Raw genomic sequence first — 15,249 nt, forward strand, 5'->3', positions numbered from 1 at the left:
AAAGCTCCCTCTACACTGTCCCATCAAACACTCCCAGGGCAGGTACAGCACGGGTTAGATACAGTGTAAAGCTCCCTCTACACTGTCCCATCAAACATTCCCAGGGCAGGTACAGGGTTAGATACAGAGTAAAGCTCCCTCTACACTGTCCCATCAAACACTCCCAGGGCAGGTACAGGGTTAGATACAGTGTAAAGCTCCATCTACACTGTCCCATCAAACACTCCCAGGGCAGGTACAGGGTTAGATACAGTGTAAAGCTCCCTCTACACTGTCACATCAAACACTCCCAGGACAGCATGGATTTGTTAAGGGAAGGTCGTGTCTGACTAACTTGATTGAATTTTTTAAGCAGGTAACAAGGAGGGTCATTGAGGGTAACGCGTTTGAAGTAGCCTACATGGATTTTAGCCGGGCTTTTGACAAGGTCCCACATGGCAGACTGGTCAAAAAAGTAAAAGCCCATGGGATTCAAGGGAAAGTGGCAAATTGGATCCAAAATTGGCTCAGTGGCAGGAAGCAAGGGGTGATGGTCGACAGGTGTTTTTGTGACTAGAAGGCTGTTTCCAGTGGGGTTCCGCAGGGCTCAGTACTGGGTCCCTTGCTTTTTGTGGTATAAATGATTTGGACTTAAATGTGGGGGGGTTTGATTAAGAAGTTTGCAGATGATACAAAAATTGGCGGTGTGGTTGATAGTGAGGAGGAAAGCTGTAGACTGCAGGAAGATATCAATGGACTGGTCAGGTGGGCAGAAAAGTGGCAAATGGAATTCAATCCAGAGAAGTGTGAGGTAATGCATTTGGGGAGGGCAAACAAGGCAAAGGAATACACAATAAATGGGAGGATACTGAGAGGTGTAGAGGAAGTGAGGGACCTTGGAGGACATGTCCACAGATCCCTGAAGGTAGCAGGACAGGTAGTTAAGGAGGTTAAAAAGGCATATGGAATACTTTCCTTTATTAGCCGAGGCACAGAATATAAGAGCAGGGAGGTGATGCTGGAACTGTATAAAACATTGGTTGGGCCACAGCTTGAGTACTGTGTACAGTTCTGGTCACCACATTACAGAAAAGATGTGATTACACTAGAGAGAGTACAGAAGAGATTGACAAGGATGTTGCCAGGACTGGAGAATTTTAACTATGAGGAAAGATTGAATAGGCTGGGGTTGTTCTCTTTGGAACAGAAGAGGCTGAGGGGAGATTTAATTGAGGTGTATAAAATTATGAGGGGCCTAGATAGAGTGGATAGGAAGGACCTCTTTCCCTTAGCAGAGAGGTCAGGGGGCATAGATTTAAAGTAATTGGTGGAAGGATTAGAGGGGAGCTGAGAAGAAATATTTTCACCCAGAGGGTGGTGGGGGTCTGGAACTCACTGCCTGAGAGGGTGGTAGAGGCAGAAACCCTCAACTCATTTAATAAGTACTTGGATGTGCATTTGAAGTGCCGCAACCTACAGGGCTACGGACCATAGAAACATAGAAAATAGGAGCAAGAGTAGGCCATTCGGCCCTTCGGGCCTGCTCTGCCATTCAAAATGATCATGGCTGATCATCTAACTCAGTACCCTGCTCCCGCTTTTTCCCCATATCCCTTGATCCCTTTAGCATTAAGAAATATATCTATCTCCTTCTTGAATACATCTAATGACTTGGCCTCCACTGCCTTCTGTGGTAGAGAATTCCACAGATTCACCACCCTCTGAGTGAAGAAATTTCTCCTCATCTCGGTTCTAAATGGCACACCCCGTATCCTGAGACTGTGACCCCTGGTTCTGGACTCCCCAGCCATCGGGAACATCCTCCCTGTATCTAGTCTGTCTAGTCCTGTTCGAATTTTATATGTTTCGATGAGATCACCTCTCATTCTTCTAAACTCTAGTGAATATAGGCCTAGTCGACCCAATCTCTCCTCATACGTCAGTCCTGCCATCCCAGGAATCAGTCTGGTAAACCTTCGTTGCACTCCCTCCATGACAAGGACATCCTTCCTCAGATAAGGAGACCAAAACTGCACACAATACTCCAGATGTGGTCTCACCAGGGCCCTGTATCACTGCAGTAAGACATCCCTGCTCCTGCACTCAAATCCTCTTGCAATGAAGGCCAACATACCATTCGCCTTCCTAACTGCTTGCTGCACCTGAATGCTCGCTTTCAGCGACTGGTGCACAAGGACACCCAGGTCTCGTTGCACCTCCCCTTTTCCCAATCTATCACCATTCAGATAATAATCTGCCTTTCTGTTTTTACAACCAAAGTGGATAACCTCACATTTATCCACATAATACTGCATCTGCCATGTTCTTGCCCACTCACCCAACATGTCAGGACCAAGTGCTGGAAAGCGGGATTAAGCTGGATCGCTCTTTTTAGGCCGGCACAGACTCGATGGGCCGAATGGTCTCCTTCTGTGCCGTAACTCTCTACGATTCTACAGAAGGCAGATACAGGAAGTGTTCGACACAGGGTAAAGCTCCCTCTACACTGTCCCATCAAACACTCCCAGGGCAGGTACAGCACGGGTTAGATGCAGAGTAAAGCTCCCTCTACACTGTCCCATCAAACACTCCCAGGGCAGGTACAGCACGGGTTAGATACAGAGTAAAGCTCCCTCTACACTGTCCCATCAAACACTCCCAGGGCAGGTACAGCACAGGTTAGATACAGAGTAAAGCTCCCTCTACACTGTCCCATCAAACACTCCCAGAGTAGGTACAGCACGGGTTAGATACAGAGTGAAGCTCCCTCTACACTGTCCCATCAAACACTCCCAGGGCAGGTACAGCACAGGTTAGATACAGAGTAAAGCTTCCTCTACACTGTCCCATCAAGCACTCCCAGGGCAGGGACAGCATGGGTTCGATACAGAGTAAAGCTCCCTCTACACTGTCCCATCAAACACTCCCAGGGCAGGTACAGCACGGGTTAGATACAGAGTAAAGCTCTCTCTACACCGTCCCATCAAACACTCCCAGAACAGGTACAGCACGGGTTAGATACAGAGTAAAGCTCCCTCTACACCGTCCCATCAAACACTCCCAGGGCAGGTACAGCATGGGTTAGATACAGAGTAAAGCTCCCGCTACACTGTCCCATCAAACACTCCCAGGGTAGGTACAGCATGGGTTAGATACAGAGTAAAGCTCCCTCTACACTGTCCCATCAAACACTCCCAGTAATCTTATAATAATGGATCCTCTGGGGAAGAGTGATCATAATATGATAGTATTTCATATTGAGTTTGAGAGTGATGTAGTTAATTCCAAAACTAAGTTCTTAAATTTAAATCAACCCAATTATGTAGGTATGAGGGTGAGTTGCCTAAGGTTTATTAGGAAATTAGATTAAAAGATATGACAGTAGATAAGCAATGGCAAACATTTAAAGAAATATTTCATAATTCTCAACGAATATACATTCCTTTGAGGAATAAAACTCCACAGGAATGGTGATCCAACCATGGTTAACTGCAGAAGTTTAGGATAGTATTAGATTAAGGGAAGGGGTTTAATTATGTTGCCAAGAAGAGTAGTAAGCCTGAGGATTGTGGAGTTTTAGAAATCAGCAAAGGATGACCAAAAAATTGATAAAGAGGGAGAAAATATAAAAACAGATTGTAAGAGCTTCTACAAATATGTAAAAAGGAAGAGATTAGCGAAAGTAAACGTGGGTCCCTTGGAGGCCGAGACAGGAGAAATTATAATGGGGAATAAGGAAATGGCAGAATCGTTAAACAAATATTTTGTAACTGTCTTCACAGTAGAAAACACAAAAAACATATCGGAAGTAGTGGGGAACCAAGGGACTGATGAGAGTGAGGAACTTAAAGTAATTAATATCACTAAAGAAAAGTACTGGAGAAATTAATGGGACTAAAAGCCGACAAATCCCCTGGACCTGATGGCCTACATCCTAGGGTTCGAAAAGAGGTGACTACAGAGATAGTGGATGCATTGGTTGTGATATTCCAAAATGGACCCTCCAGTAATTCATTCTGGGACCTGGTTCCACTGGGGCCCACCAGCGACAAGCTCTGTGGTTTTGTTCCACATGCTCTCCATCGACTTACTCTGGCATTTGGTTTCACTGGAATACTCCAGTGACTCACTCTGGGGTATTGTTGCACTGGGATCCTCCAGTGACTCACTCTGGGGTATTGATTTAAGGTGACCCTTCAGTGACTCACTGTAGGGTATGGCTCCACTGGGATTCTACAGTGACTCACACTGGAGTTTATTTCCTCTGGGCCTCTCCAGTGACTCACTCTGGGGTTTGGTTCCACTGATGCCCTCCAGTGACTCACTCAGGGGACCTCCAGTGACTCACTCTGAGGTTTTATTCCAATTTGTCTATCCAGTGACTAGATCTGCAGCCCTTCAGTGATTCACTCTGAGGTTTGGTTCCACTGGAGCCCTCCAGTGACTCACTCTGGGATCCTCCAGTGACTCAGTCTGAAGTTTGGTTCCATGTGGACTGTCCATTCTGTGGTTTGGTTCCACTGGAGCCCTCCAGTGACGCACTCTAGGGTTTGCTTCTGGTGGGACAATCCAGTGATTCACTGTGAGATTTGGTTTCACTTCGGCCCTCCTGTGACTCACTCTGGGGCTTGGATACACGGTGACCCTTCAGTGTCTCACTGTAGGGTATGCTTGCACTGGGGCCCTGTAGTTACTCACTCTGGGGTTCGTTTGCACTGGGCCACACCAGTGACTCATGCTAGGTGTTTTCCTCTTGGCTCCTCCAGTGATTCAGTGTGGGGTTTGGTTCCACTGGATCACTCCAGTGACTCACTTGGGTTTGGTTTCTCTGTGCAACTCCAGTGACTCAGTCTGTGGTTTGGTTCCACAAGGCCCCTCCAGTAACACACACTGTGGTATTGTTCCGCTGGGAGTCTTCAGCAACTCACCCTGGGGCCCTGCAGTTATTCACTCTGGGGCCCTCTATCAACTCAGCCTGATGTTTTATTCCCTCCAGTGACTCACTCTGGGGTTTGATTCCACTGGGACTGACCAGTGACTCACTTTGAGGCCCTGAAGTGACTCACTCTGGGGTTTGGTTCTACTGGGTCCCTCCAGTCACTCACTCTGGGGTATGGATTCACAGTGACCCTTCAGTGACTCACTGTAGGATATGTTTCTATTGGGCCTTGCCAGTGACCCCCGCTAGGGCTTGGTTCCACTCGGACTGACAAGGGACTCACTCTGAGGCCCTGCAGTGACTCACTTTGTGGTTAGGTTCCACTGGACTCCAACAGTGACTCACTATGTTGGTTTGGTTCCACTGGGGCCCTCCAGTTACTTACTCTGGGTTTTGTTCCACTGGGGCCCTCCAGTGACTCACTCAGGAGACCTCCAGTGACTTACTCTGACCTCCAGTGATTAGATCTGCAGCCTTACAGTGACCCACTGTAGGGTTCGGTTCCACTGGGATCCTCCAATGACTCACTCTGGGGTTTTGTTCCGTTCGGATCCCTAGTTACTAACTCTGGGACCCTCGAGTGACTCACTGTAGGTTTTAGTGCCACGTGGACTGTCCAACGACTCAATCTGTGGATTGGTTCCACTGGAGCCATTCAATGACACACTCTAAGGTGTGACCCTCCAATGATTCACTCTGGAATTCAGTTCCGCAGTGTCCCTCGAGTGACTCACTCTCAGGTACAGATAAACGGTGACCCTTCAGAGACTCACTGTAGTGTATGGTTGCACTGGGACACTCCAGGGACTCACTCTGGGATTTGGTTTCTCTGTGCAACTCCAGTGACTCAGTCTGTGGTTTGTTTCCACTGGGCCCCTCCAGTGACTCACTCTGGGTTTGCTTCCACTGGGGCCCTGCAGTGACACAATCTGGGATTTGATGCCACTGGGGCCCTGCAGAGACACACGCCAGGGTTTGGTTCCACAGGGACTGTCCAGTGACTCAGTCTGAGGCCCTGGAGTGACTCACTCTGGGGTTTGGTTCCCCTGGGGCACTCCAATGACTCACTCTGGGTTTTGTTCCTCTTGGCTCCTCCATTGACTCACCCTGGGGTTTGGTTCCACTGGAGCCCTCCAGTGATCCACTCTGTGGTTTTTATTCCATTAGGCCCCTCCAGTGACTCACTCTAGGATTTGGTTCCACTGTGCCCCTCCAGTGACTCACTCTGGGGTATTGTTCCACTGTGCCCATCCAGTGACTCACTCTGGGGTATTGTTCCACTGGGCCCCTCCAGTGACTCACTCTGGGGTATTGTTCCACTGGGATCCTCCAGTGACTCACTCTGGGGTATTGTTCCACTGGGCCCCTCCAGTGACTCACTCTGGGGTATTGTTCCACTGGGCCCCTCCAGTGACTCACTCTGGGGTATTGTTCCACTGGGATCCTCCAGTGACTCACGCTGGGGTATTGTTCCACTGGGCCCCTCCAGTGACTCACTCTGGGGTATTGTTCCACTGGGCCCCTCCAGTGACTCACTCTGGGGTATTGTTCCACTGGGATCCTCCAATCACTCACTCTGGGATTTGCTTCCACTGGGGCCCTGCAGAGACACACGCCAGGGTTTGGTTCCACAAAGACTGTCCAGTGACTCAGTCTAAGGCCCTGGAGTGACTCACTCTGGGGTATTGTTCCACTGTGACCCTCCAGTGACTCACTCTGGGTATTGATTTAAGGTGACCCTTCAGTGACTCACTACAGGGTATGGCTCCACTGGGATTCTCCAGTGACCCACACTGGAGTTTGTTTCCTCTGAAACTCTCCAATGACTCGCTCTGGGGTTTGGTTTCACATGAACTGTTCAGTGACTCACCCTGTGGTTTCATAGAATCTTAGAAAATTTACGGGACAGAAGGAGGCCGTTCGGCCCATTGTGTCCGCGCCAGCTGTATATGATCCACCCAGCCTAATCCCACTTTCCAGCCCTTGGACCGTAGTCCTGCAGGTCATGACACTTCAGGTGCACATCCAAGTACTTTTTAAATGAGTTGAGGGTCTCTGCCTCTACCACCCTCTCAGGCAGTGAGTTCCAGACCCCCACCACCCTCTGGGGGAAAAAATTCTTCTCAGCTCCCCTCTAATCCTTCTACCAATTACTTTAAATCTGTGCCCCCTGGTTATTGACCTCTCTGCTAAGGGAAATAGGTCCTTCCTATCCACTCTATCTAGGCCCCTCATAATTTTATACATCGCAATTAAATCTCCCCTCAGCCTCCTCTGTTCCAAAGAGAACAACCCCAGCCTATCCAATCTTTCCTCATAGCTAAAATTCTCCAGCTCTGGCAACATCCTCGTAAATCTCCTCTGTACCCTCTCTCTAGTGCAATCACATCTTTCCTGTAATCTGGTGACCAGAACTGTACACAGTACTCAAGCTGTGGCCTAACCAATGTTTTATACAGTTCCAGCATAACCTCCCTGCTCTTATATTCTGTGATGTGGAGATGCCGGTGATGGACTGGGGTTGACAACTGTAAACAATTTTACAACACCAAGTTATAGTCCAACAAATTTATTTTAAATATATTCTATGCCTCGGCTAATAAAGGAAAGTATCCCGTATGCTTTCTTAACCACCTTATCTACCTGTCCTGCTACCTTCAGGGATCTGTGGACATGCACTCCAAGGTCCCTCACTTCCTCTACACCTCTCAGTATCCTCCCATTTATTGTGTATTCCCTTGCCTTGTTGCCCTCCCCAAATGCATTACCTCCCCAATTCCATTTGCCACTTTTCTGCCCACCTGACCAGTCCATTGATATCTTCCTGCAGTCTACAGCTTTCCTCCTCACTATCAACCACACCGCCAATTTTTGTATCATCTGCAAACTTCTAAATCACGCTCCCTCTATTTATGTCCAAATCATTAATATATACCACAAAAAGCAAGGGACCCAGTACTGAGTCCTGCAGAACCCCACTGGAAACAGCCTTCCAGTCACAAAAACACCCGTCGACCATCACCCCTTGCTTCCTGCCACTGAGCCAATTTTGGATCCAATTTGCCACTTTCCCTTGGATCCCATGGGCTTTTACTTTTTTGACCAGTCTGCCATGTGGGACCTTGTTAAAAGCCCTTTGCTAAAATCCATTGAGTCTACATCAAACGCAGTACCCTCATCGACCCTCCTTGTCACCTCCTCAAAAAGTTAGTCAGACACGACCTTCCCTTAACAAATCCATGCTGACTGTCCTTGATTAACCCGTGCCTTTCTCTACATGACGGTTTATCCTGTCCCTCAGAATTGATTTCAATAATTTGCCCACCACTGTGGTTAGACTGACTGGCCTGTAATTACTCGGTCTATCCCTTTCTCCCTTTTTAAACAACATTATGTTAGCAGTCCTCCAATCCTCCAGCACCACGCCTGTAGTCAGGAAGGATTGGGAAATGATGGTCAGAGCCTCTGCTATTTCCTCCCTGGCTTCTCTTAACAGCCTGGGATACATTTCATCCAGGCATGTCGATTTATCTACTTTCAAAAAGGGGATTACCCTTAATACTTCCTCTCTCACTATGTTTATCCCATCCAATATTTCACACTCCTCCTCCTTAACTACAATCTCTGCATCGTCCCCCTCTTTTGTGAAGACAGACGCAAAGTATTCATTAAGAACCGTACCCACATCTTCCACCTCCACACATAGTTTACCTTTTTGGTCTCTAATAGGCCCGACTCTTTCCTTAGTTATCCTCTTGCTCTTTATGTATTTATAAAAGATCTTTGGGTTTTCCTTAATTTTACTTGCCAGTATTTTTCATGCTCTCTCTTTGTTTTCCTAATTTCCTTTTTAATTTCACCCCTGCACTTTCTATACTCCTCTAGGCTTTCTGCAGTATTGAGCTCTTTTGGATGATTTTCGGGGGCAATTGTGGGTGCTTTAGGGACGGGGGGACTCCGAAAATCGCGGAAACTCCGTTTGGGTTCAGAAGGCGGCTCCAACCCGCCGACTTCCGAGTTTCCCAGGGACCCACCTGTGTGCGCCGGCAACCCGAAAACGGAAATCCCGCCGGCAATTAAAGCCGGAGAGATGACAGTTAAAGAGACAAATGTATCTCATTGATGTATTAAGGCACTTTACCTGTGATAGATTCAGAGATTAGAAAGATTTTGAACTTACCTGGGCGGCTTTCCCACTGCTCCTGATTCACACCTGGTGAAACCAGACATGAAGGGCCGGATCAGGGAACAAGAAACGAAATAAATCAAATAAAAAACCATTGCAATAAAGTGAAAACACTAAATGAACCTTCCCTTTGAAACCTGCTCCGATGTCCGATGTCTCCTGCTCCGATCTCCCCCTCTTCACCCTTTCGATGTCCCCCCAATCTCCCCCTCTTCCCCCCCCCCCCGCCCCCGATCTCCCACTCTCTTCCCCTCCCCCCTGGTCTTCTGTTCCAGTGTCAGATAACGTCTCTCTCTCTCTCTCTCTTTCTCTCCCCCCCACAATCTTCCCCTCTCCCCCCCCCGATCTTCCCCCCTCCCCCCCCCGATCAGCCCCTCCCTTTTTCTTTGTGGGAACATGTTTACTCTGAACCCCTTGAATCTCCCCATTAAATGCCTCCCACTGCTCTGACACTGATTTACCTTCAAGTAGCTGTTTCCAGTCCACTTTTGCTAAATCACTTCTCAGCTTAGTAAAATTGGCCTTTCCCCGGGGTTTGGTTCCACTGGAACCCTCCAGTAATGCACACTGTGGTTTGGTTCCACTGGGACCCTCCAGTAATGCACACTGTGGTTTGGTTCCACTGGGACCCTCCAGCGACAAGCTCTGTGGTTTGGTTCCACTGGCACTCTCCAGTATCTGACTCTGGGGTTTGATTCCACTGGAGTCCTCCTGTGTCTCACTCTGGGGTTTGGTTCCACTGGATCCCTCCAGTGACAAACTCTGGGATTTGGTTCCAATGGTACCCTCCAATGACTCATTCTGGGGTATTGATCCACTGAGTCCCTCCAGTCACTCACTCTGAGGTGTGGATTCAGTGACTCACTGTAGAATATGGTTCCACTGGGGCCCTCCAATGACTCACACTGGCGTTTGGTTCCTCTGGGCCCCACCAGTTACTCACTTTGGGGTTTGGTTCCACGTGAATCCATTAGTGACTTACTCTGAGGTTTTGTTTGAATGGCGCCCTCCATTGAATCACTCTGGGGTTTGGTTCCACTGGGCCCTCCAGTGACTCACTCTGGGGTATTTCCAAATGGACCCTCCAGTGACTCACCCAGGGCACCTCCAGTGACTTACTCTGAGTTTTAGTTCTGCTTTATCACTCCAGTAACTAGATCTGCAGACTTCCAGTGACTCACTCTAGAGTATGGTTCCACCGGGACCCTCCAAAGACTCACTCTGGGGTTTGATTACACTTGGACACGTAGTTAATCACACTGCGATCCTCTAGTGACTCACTCTGAGGTATGGATTCACAGTGACCCTTCAGTGATTCACTGTAGGGTTTGGTTCCACTGGGCTCTCCAGTGACTCACTCTAGGGTTTGGTTGCACTGGGACCCTCCAGTGACTCACTCTGGGGTTTGGTTGCACTGGGACCCTCCAGTGACTCACTCTGGGGTTTGGTTGCACTACGCCCTACCAGTAACTCAATGGTATTTTGTTCCATTGGGGCACTCCAGTGACTCACACTGGGATTTGGTTCCTCTGGGCCCCACCAGTGACTCGCTCTGGGTTTGGTTAGACTCCTCCAGTGACGCACTCTAGGGTTTGCTTCCAGTGGCACCCTCCAGTGTTTCACTCTGGGATTTGGTTCCACTGCGTCCCTCCAGTGACTCAATCTGGGGTTGGTGACTCTTCAGTGACTGACAGTAGGGTATGGTTGCACTGGGACTCTCCAGTGACACACTCTGGGGTTTTGTTCCACTGGTGCCCTCCAGTGACTCTCTCTGTGGTTTGCTTCTACTGGCGGCCTCCAGTGACTCACTCTGGGGTTTTGTTCTCCTTGGCTCCTCCAGTGACTCAGTCTGGGGTTTGGTTCCACATGGACCCTCCAGTGACTCACTCGAGTTTGGTTTCTCTGTGCAACTCCAGTGACTCAGTCTGGGGTTTGGTTCCATTGGTTACCTTCAGTGACTCACTCTGTGGTATGGTTCCAAAGGGAATCTTCAGTGACTCACTCTGGGGCCCTCCAATGACTCACTCTAGGTCCCTTCATAGACTCAGTCTGATGTTTTGTTCCACATGGACCCTCCAGTGACTCACAATGGGGTTTGGTTCCACTGCAAACCTGCAGTGACTCACGCTAGGGGTTGGTTCCATTGGGACTGTCCAGTGACTCACTCTGAGGCCCTGAAGTGACTCACTCTGGACTTTGGTTCTACTCGGGCCCTGCAGTGACTCACTCTGTGGTATGGATACATGGTGACCCTTCAGTGACTCCTGTAGGTCATGCTTCCTCTGTGCAACTCCAGTGACTCAGTCTTTGGTTTGGTTCCACTGGGGCCCTGTAGTGACTCACTCTGTGGTATGGTTCTGCTGGGAATCTTCAGTGACTCACTCTGTGGCCCTCCATAGACTGGTGTTTTGTTCCACATGGACCCTCCGGTGACTCATTCTGGGTTTGATGCCACTGGGACCCTGCAGGGACTCATGCTAGGGTTTGGTTCCACTGGGACTGCCCAGTGACTCACTCTGAGGCCCTGAAGTGACTCTGTGGTATTGTTCCACTGGCCCCCTCCGGTGTTTCACTTTAGGGTTTCGTTCCACTGGAGTCCTCCTGCGACTCACTCTGGGGTTTGGTTCCACTGGGACCCTCTAATGACTCACTCTGAGGGATGGTTCCACTGGGACCCTCTAATGACTCACTCTGAGGTGCAGGTTGCCTTTAAGAGGTGCGAGCAACTCACGCGATATCTGGGGCCCCGTGCTGGTGAGAACATCGCAGAAAAGGCTGGCTGCTGCGCGACAATCAGGTAAATGAGGAAGTGGCACGAATCTCACGTGTTGCCTGCATTGGAACCACTGGGGCGCGGGTTAATCATGCAACGCGATGCCCATGCCCGGATTCAGGGGTTCACCAATTTAACCCCCACATTGTCCAAGCTAACTACGTTAATATACTGAATAAATGTGGTGAATACAAACGTATGATTAATACAATACTGTGGTTACATATTAAATACATTTCATGATTACAGACATTGCATTAAACAATTCCGTTATCCATTACATTTTTAATGCACAATGGCATATTGCAACATCTGTGTGTTTATCAATCCCACTGATAGTATAGAATCATAGAAAGGTTACAGCACGGAAGGAGGCCATTCAGCCCATCGAGTCCGTGCCGGCTCTATGCAAGAGCAATCCAGCTAGTCCCAGTCCCCCACCCTATCCCCGTAGCCTTGCACATTTTTTCGTTTCAAGTACTTATTCAGTTCCCTTTTGAAGGCCATGATTGAATCTGCCTCCACCACCCCCTCGGGCAGTGCATTCCTGATCCTAACCACTCGCTGTGTAAAAAAGTTTTTCCTCATGTCACCTTTGGTTCTTTTGCCAATCACCTTAAATCAATGTCCTCTGGTTCTTGACCCTTCTGCCAATGGGAACAGTTTCTCTCTATCTACTCTGTCTAGACCCTTCATGATTTTGAATACCTCGATCAAATCTCCTCGCAACCGTCTCTGTTCCAAGGAGAACAACCCCAGCTTCTCCAGTCTATCCACGTAACTAAAGTCCCTCATCCCTGGAACCATTCTAATAAATCTCTTCTGCACCCTCTCTAAGGCCTTCACATCTTTCCTAAAGTGCGGTGCCCAGAACTGGACACAATACTCCAGTTGTGGCCAAACCAGTGTTTTATAAAGGTTCATCATGACTTTCTTGCTTTTGTACTCTATGCTTCTATTTATAAAGCCCAGGATCCCGTATGCTTTTTTAACCACTTTCTCAACCTGTCCTGCCACCTTCAACGATTTGTGCACATATACCCCCAGATCTCTCTGTTCCTGTACCCCTTTTAGAATTGTGCCCTCTAGTTTATATTGCCTCTCCTTATTTTTCCAAACGAAATGCATCACTTCGCATTTTTCTGCATTAAATTTCATCTGCCATGTGTCCGTTCATTCCACCAGCCTGTCTATATCCTCTTGAAGTCTATCACTATCCTCCTCACTGTTCACTACACGCCCAAGTTTTGTGTCATCTGCAAATTTTGAAATTGTACCCTGTACACCCAAGTCCAAGTCATTAATAAACATCAAGAAAAGCAGTGGTCCCAGCACCGCCCCCTGGGGAACACCACTGTACACCTACCTCCAGTCCGAAAAAGGTAATTGATAAAGAGGGAGAATGTAGAATATGAGAGTAAATTAGCAAGAAATATAAAAAAAGATTGTAAGAGCTTCTACAAGCATATAAAAAGGAAGAGAGCAGCAAAAGTAAACCCTTAGAGGCTGAGACAGGAGAAATTATAATGGGGAATAAGGAAATGGCAGAGACGTTAAACAAATATTTTGTATCTGTCTTCACAGTAGAAAACACAAAAAAATACCAGAAATAGTGGGGAACCAAGGGGTTAATGAGAGGGAGGAACTTAAAGGGCAGCATTTTAGCACCCGCTATCGGGTGCGTTCCTGGCGGAGGGGCCCCGAAAATCGTGAAATCCCGGAGCGGGACCGGAGCCCGCCCCGAACCCGCCCACTTCCGGGTTCCCCGCTGACGCGCCGGCGTGCGCGCGCAGCCCCCGCTGGTGGGAATCCCGCAGGCAATTAAAGCCAGCGGGATGCCACTTCAAAGTATTTATTTAGGTATTTCAGGTCATTAACTGACATGATTAAGGGATTATGTGAGGAGGGGTGGGATTTTAGAGCAACCTGGGACTGTTTCCCACACTGGGGGAAACACTCCCAGATCGAATGGACGTGTTGCAGTTGTCAGCCTGTGGCAGCTGCAAAGGTCCATTTGACAGGTGGCGGGGGGAGACCCTCACCCATTGCAAGAGGCCACTCTGTCACTTGGGACAAAGTTTGGCCTCCACCACCCTCCTCCTGACGGTCAAAGTCACCAACTTGCACACTTACCCCGGGGTCCGGAGACATGTACCTACCTTGCGGACCCCCTCAGATGTACATCTTCTGGATGGGGGCCGCCGTAGCTGCAGTCATGACCTCCTCAGAGGGCGAACAGCATCACCAGCCTCGCCGGCCACGCCGTCCACCTCTGACACGTGGAGCTCCACAACAGAGTGCTGTGACACATCCACCTGCACAGCAGGAGGGAGGGCTACCGCAGAGAGAGATGCATCGCAGAGAGCACTACCCTCGCCACAGGTTCCACAGACCGAGGCTGAGCCTCCTGGACCTCTCTGAGCAGCAGTGCACACGGAGGCTCAGAGTCACTCGACATGTAGTCGTGGACATCTGCAGCCTCCTTCATGCCGAGCTGCTCCCGGCTGGCCCGAGCACCATCTTCTTACCTGTCGCTGTCAAAGTCACCACTGCCCTTAACAACCTCTCCTCCGCATCCTTCCAGGGTGCCACCAGGGATATCGCCAACGACCCTCAGTCGTCTGCACAAAAGAGCCCTGCAAATACACCTACACCCACTCTGCAGTGACACAATGGGTGGCATCAGTGGTGGGTCTTCATAGTGATCCTCAAGAAAGAGCATTATTGCACAGACCAGACAAGATTCGCGAAGACATGGCAGTAGTGGTGCCAATATAGTATGTGATGTGAGTTGTTCTGAAATTCAATATAAGTAACAACCATGACAAACCCTCAAACACCCTTGTGCATCCCCTTCATGCTCACGACACGTTTGCCTTACGCTGCCTACTGCACATATGTGATGCATGCCCTGTGGCTGCAGCACAGGTGGTGGCAGGTTGAGTGAGGCTGGCCGTGAGAGAGATGCACGAGAGGGTGAGTATGCGATAGAGCCATGAGATTGTATGAGGATTGGGTTGAGTGGTAGTGGTGGGATGAGTACTGGCGAGGTGAGTAGGTGCAGGTAAGATGAGGATGGGGTTTCAGTGGGTATGAGGGGTGATGTGACAGAGTAGTGTTGGCAGTGCCGAAGGAGATGTGGGGTGGGGGCAGTGATGTGACAGACGGAGTGTAGGGGACAGACTACGTGTACTCATTTTGCCTGACCTACTGAGGTCATTGGAGCACCTCCTGCACTGTGTGCAGGTGGGCGATATGTTGGTGGTGCAGGTGACCTCCTCTGCCACCTCGAGCCAGGCCTTCCTGGTGGCAGAAGCAGGCCGCTTCCTCCCGCCCGCCGGGGGGAAGATCTCTGTCCTCCCCCTCCTCCTC

The sequence above is a fragment of the Heptranchias perlo genome, chromosome 21 (assembly GCF_035084215.1).
Source record: "Heptranchias perlo isolate sHepPer1 chromosome 21, sHepPer1.hap1, whole genome shotgun sequence".
NCBI lineage: Eukaryota > Metazoa > Chordata > Chondrichthyes > Hexanchiformes > Hexanchidae > Heptranchias > Heptranchias perlo.